Here is a 6000-nt window from a genome sequence, read left to right as displayed (position 1 = left end):
TTGAAACAAGCAGAGCTCACAATTCCCCAAGCAAATGATCCTTATTTCCCTGACCTTGATGCCAAAGTCTACTCCCTCCCTTCTTATTTGCATTTCTGCTTTTAGCAGGCAATTTTTAGCCATTAACATAAAGGTATCTTTTTAATAACCAGTGCTTATGTAAGCCCCATAGATATGTTTTTATGTGCCTTGAACCAAGTTCTGCTTACGTTCATGTTTCCTTTTGCTTTCTAGCCATCTACCTACCCCCAGTTACCAACAGCAAAAACACCCACACACACACACATTCACAAGGTACAGGCAGGACCAATGATGAGGTGTTCTTATTTTTTGTTTCTTCTTATCTCTTACTGTCTTTCAAAGGCAAAGCAAACCTTTCCCCTCCTCCTCCCTCTGCCATTTGAATTTGCAACCACATCACTAACAGCGACTCTGCTTTTTAAAAGGCAGCTCTGCCAAGTATCAGAGCAATACCCTCAGGGGACAGTCAGGACCAGGACCAACTTCTTCCAGCCTCTCCCAGCCTCACACAGAGAAGCCTCTTAACCTCTGGGAGGGAGTGAAGCTGCTGGTACAGACTCAGAGCCTCCTCCAGCCCCTGAGGTACCCCCTTCCTCTGTGGAGAGCGGTGCCAAAGCTCCTCTTTACCCATGTTCTTCCCTCTTCTCTGGTCCCTTTCTAAGGTTTCACTAGGCTAGGAACTAAGTATTAAAATCATCTGCACTGTCAACTTAAAAAATAGCACAACATGAATGTGGCGAGTTAAGTTTATTGGGGGCAAAATGAGGACTCCAGCCCAGGAGACAGCAGCTCAGATAGCTCTGAGAAACTGCTCCAGAGAGGCAGGGGAGGAAAGGTCAGTGTATATGTGATTTTTGGTGAAGCAACTGTTCAGTCGCTCAGTCGTGTCTGACTCTTTGCAAGCCCATGGACTGCAGCACGCCAGGCTTCGCAGTCCTTCACTAGCTCCTGGAGTTTGCTCAAACTCGTGCCCATTAAGTCTGTGATGCCACCCAACCACCTCATCCTCTATAGTCCCATTCTCCTCTTGCCCTCAATCTTTCCCAACATCAGGGCCTTTTCCAGTGAATCAGGTGACCAAAGCTGCTTCGGCTTTAGCATCTGTCCTTCCAATGAATATTCAGGGTTGATTTCCTTTAGGATTGACTGGTTTGATCTCCTTGCTGTCTTCTCTGACACCACAGTTCGAAGGCATCAATTCTTCGGCACTCAGCCTTCTTTATGGTCCAACTCTCACATCCATACATGACTACTGGAAAAACCATAGCTTTGACTAGATGGACCTTTGTCAGCAAAGGGGGAACATATGCAATCAAGCACATATTTTTCCAGAAGGTTTCTACTAGTCTCCTGAGGCCTTCACTAGTCACGAGGAACAGTCATCACGATGAAGGATTTTAGTGCTTTTCTAGATAGGAGGACATAACAAGAATTGGGCTCATAAAATCAGCTCCTGATAATATCTGAAGACCTCTTCGGCCAGTTTTCACCCGAGCACAGAGTGCCTCATTCCTGCTCTCCACCCTGAACTCCTTCAGGGGGTGTTAAAGGTCAGCAGCTGCAGCAGTTCTTGATTTAATCTTTGTAGAGGTAGACGGCAAGCACACCTGGCAAGTACCAGTCTGTCACTGACACCATAGTCCAGAGGGACCCCGTGAGACTAATAATTGTTCATGATAAATGATAAAAATAAACCCCTGGTTCATTTATGGAGCATTATAGTTTAAAAAAAAAAAACTTATAATACATTCTATGACACTTTACTTTTGCCCCATGCTTTTTCCAATAGATTGTATTATTAGTTCCATATGATAAATAAAGAAATAGTAGCCAGATGAAAAAAAAAGAGTTACTTGCTCAAGGTCACAGCAGGTAGGCATTATGGAAATTCAAATAGCAAGAGCCGATCCATACAAAGCACAGATGAACCAGACACTGTGCTAAGCTCTTAACAGCCTTCAACCCTGCAACAAACCTATTTTAATCTCATTTTAGGGATGAGTAGACTGAAGCACAGAGACATTAAGGAACTTGCCTAAGGTCACACAGTTAATTAGAGGCAAAGCCTAGATTCAAACCCCAGCAAGCTGGAAATGCAAATGGATGGATTCAGCAGAGGGCAAAGGACTTCACCAAGGGGATCACAGATTGTCATCATTTTCGGGTGTTGACAGGGTCCCATGTATGGCCCCAGCTCTGTAGGATCAGAGACCCAGTTTTGCTCACTCAGTCAAGAGTGGATCCATCTCAAAAAAAAAAAAAAAAAAATGCATTAAAAATAAAAGGCAAAACATGCACACACACAAACAAACAAACAAAAAAACCCAATGGATCCATCTTTCCTGGCAGTCTTGTGTTAATCAAACTCACAAAACTGATGTATTGTCCTGGATGTCAAGCCGTATTATAATCAGCAGATGGTTTGCTAAGCATGAAATTCAGGGACGATAAAAGAGAGGGAGATTTGGAGAACTCAGATGCTGAACGATGTCAGGATGATGCGGTTTGCTGGCTGAAAGGATGGCCTCAATCTACGGCTCCCTTGGCCCTTTCTACCCACGGGTCCTCTCCTCTCTGATCTCCCCCTCCCCTGGCTGTGTTTAGATGTGACCTAGGTCAGGCAGGAACTCTATTCTCCCCAGATACCCAGTTTCCTGCACCCCTTTAGGGACCATGTGCCTATGAGCTGGAGCCTGCCCTGGACTTGAGCTGGTTGTGGGGAGAGAGGAAGCTGGCCAGGGCAGGGGTGCGGGATGCTTCTTCTTCAGGAGTCTTCATCATCCCGATGATACTCACAGGTGTGGACACACAGCTCTGCCTCCGTCCTGCTCAGGGCTCATGGCAGGGACTTAGGGATCTGGGTTTTAAGGGCGAGACCAAGAAAGAGACAAAAGGGGATTGGGCTCCTTTTCTTATACCCCACCACTGTCCCATTCCACTTGCCCCCCTTGAAACTGGATATGCTTGATTGAGAATCTTGAGAATTGATTCAGTGAACACCTGCTGGGCGCGGTTTGTGCCCGAGAGCCCAGGAACAAGGCCCGTTCCCCACCCCAAGGAGCTGAGTCAGGCAGGCTGGCTGGCTCAGCAGCCTGGCTCAGAAGACTCAGGCCATATCTCACTTCCGCCCAACATGGACACACGGATATTGGTGCCCATGAAGACGTCCTGAAGTTGGGGACCTCTCGCCCCACATGATGGGAAAATCAGAGGACCAGGTCAAATGCTTGTGGCAATCTCAGGCTGCCAAGTTCGGGGTCCCAATTCAGTGACTGATCCAAAAGGCTGCAATATCCACAGTTCTAGGAACGAGTCCACGTGTGGATCTCAGAATGGCCCCAGGCACCCAAGACAGGAATCTCTTCAAGTCCAATATCCAAGAAAGGCGGGGGTTTCTTCTGAGACGTGCCCGGAGCAAAGATGTATGGCCCAAGCGTGGCAGAGTCAGATCCGGAGAAGCAAAGCTGGTACCCCTCCCTCAGCATCTCTAAAGATCCGTGTCAAAAAAACATCCAAACTCAAAAGTGCCAAGGCCCTGGGCTTCCCTGGTGGATCAGTGGTTAGGAATCCACCTGCCAACGCGGGGCACGTGGGTCCAACCCCTGGTCCAGGAGGAGTTCACATGCTGCCGAGCAACTAAGCCTGGAGCCAAAATACGGAGCGCTCACTCCAGAGTCCACGAACCACAACTACTGAAGCCCACGAGCAACTCCTGAGCCTGCGCGCGCGCGAGCCTAGAGCCTGTGCTCAGCAACAAGAGAAGCCACCACAGTGAGGAGCCCGGGCACCGCAATGGAGTGCAGCCCCTGCTGGCTGCTTCCAGAGAAAGCCCGTGCGAAAACAATGCAGACACAGTGCAGGCAAAAATAAACACATAAAAAGTCCTAGAGCTAATGCTCATTGGGCGGGGACGGGTGGATGTCACCCGTGAAGGTGGAGTCAGTCCCACCCATGCCCTAGGGATGGAGGGTGGAAGAGAACAGTTTCCCGGGAGAATGGGGGTGATGTTAGCTGCGGGCTCATCAAGCAACGACAGATGCCCCTATGGTAATCCCAGTTGGATCACAGGACCTTTTCAGTGTTTTAGCGAGAAGGGACCGAAGAAGAAATGGACTGAACTCGTCACTCTCCCACCTAAACTGGGCTAGCTGTGTCTCACTCATGCTGTTGCTAAAGACTAAATAGTCCAACTCAGTTTCTTAATGACCAGACTCCGGAAATGAACTGACGTCACCCTCTAAAGAGACTGGTTTATTGGGGCTATGGAGCCAGACCTCACCCTGGGGGTGGGAGTAGCTTTTCCTATGGAGGAGGATGACCCAGCCTCCAATCTCCCAGGAAGGAGGCTTACAGGAGGGTGCGGGGGTGGGGGATAGGGGATGAGGATGCAGGAGGTGACATTCAGGCTGGAATGGAGGGAAGCTCTTCCTTCTCATTTTGGGGTCAGAGTCAAGGGGGGTGAAGAAGCCTGGATTTTTCAGGGGGGAGGGGCGGCAGGGTAAGCTGTGAGCAGCCCATGGATTCACAAAAGCAGATGAAAAGTGAGCCAAACAGGGCCAGCTTCATGGGCAAGCGAACTGCCTCGGCCATCACACCAGCCCCACACCTGGAAGGGCCCTGTGATGGGCTTAATACTCTCCCCATTTTGAGAGTCTCAGTTTTTGTACAGGAGCCCCGTATTGTTATTTTGCGCTGAGACTTACAAAATCCGTAACCATTGCCGCTGTCAAATAGGACCCCCTGCAGGGTCCGAGCCTAGGTCTCTGCAGTAGTCCTGAGCTGTTCTCTGGGGGTGCCCTCCTTTCTTTTGGCCTCACCCCATGCCTGGCTTCAGATGAGCTGTGAGGAGCCAGAGAAAGGTGATCTTATGCTCTGGGCAAAGTGGCCAAGAAGTGAGCTGTATTCCTCCCCAGGGCCAGCTTTTTAAAGAAATAAAAAGCCTTGAAGGAGCCTTCCATGGGGCCTGTGCAGCAGCTCCTAGGGGACCTCTCAGAGAGAGCTGAGGTTGGCTGGACAGACGTCAGCAAGGCCCAAGCTGTCACACACTGGGAACCAAAAGGTCACTTTGGTCACTCTGAGATCACAGGCTAGAGGGCCTGTGGCCCTTTGGTTAAACACCATCTGGCAGAGGGATGAACAGACCCCGAGAGACATTCTGTGATTGTACAAGGCCACCCAGCAAGTAAGTAAGAAACAGGCAGAACCCTGGGACTTCCCCGGTGGTCCAGTGGTTAAGGGAGACTCTGTGCTTTCACCACAGGGGGCACCAGTGTGGTCTCTGGTTGGGGAGTTAAGACCCCACATGCCACGTGGCATAGCCACAAAAAGAAAGAAAAAGACAGAACCCCAACCCTGGGGCTACCCAGACACCACTGAAAAGTAGGCCTGGTGCAACGAGTCTCTGTTCACCGGGGCCCAGGAGCAACATTGTCCCCTGGGGATTTGCCTCCATAAAAACACAACAGCGAAAGATAAACAAGTCCTACTGTACAGCACACGGAACTATATTCAAAATCTCGTAATAATCCATAAGGGCTTCCCTGGTGGCCCAGACTGTAAAGAATCTACCTGCAATGCAGAAGACCCAGGTTCGATCCCTGGGTCAGGAAGATCCCCTGGAGAAGGAAATGGCAACCCACTCCACTATTCTTGCCTGGAGAATTCCATGGACAGAGGAGCCTGGTAGGCTACAGTCCATGGATTTGCAAAGAGTCAGGATAATCTATAATGATAAAGAATCTGAAAAAGAACATATATGTATATATATATAACTAAATCACACCTGAAACTAACACAGCACTGTAAGTCGACAGTATTGCAACAATTTTTTTTAATTTAAATAACCAGCCACAGGAAAGCACAGCAAGATTTGCTGACACCAAGATGGCTCCAGGGAAGAATCTCCTTCATCTACCTCCGCTTTCACTTCTGTTGTCACGTCTCAGCTATTTTTAGGTGGATTATCTCTCTACTGGTCCT

The sequence above is a fragment of the Dama dama genome, chromosome 5 (genome assembly GCF_033118175.1).
Source record: "Dama dama isolate Ldn47 chromosome 5, ASM3311817v1, whole genome shotgun sequence".
In the NCBI taxonomy this organism is placed as follows: domain Eukaryota; kingdom Metazoa; phylum Chordata; class Mammalia; order Artiodactyla; family Cervidae; genus Dama; species Dama dama.
This window is presented reverse-complemented; position numbering follows the sequence as displayed.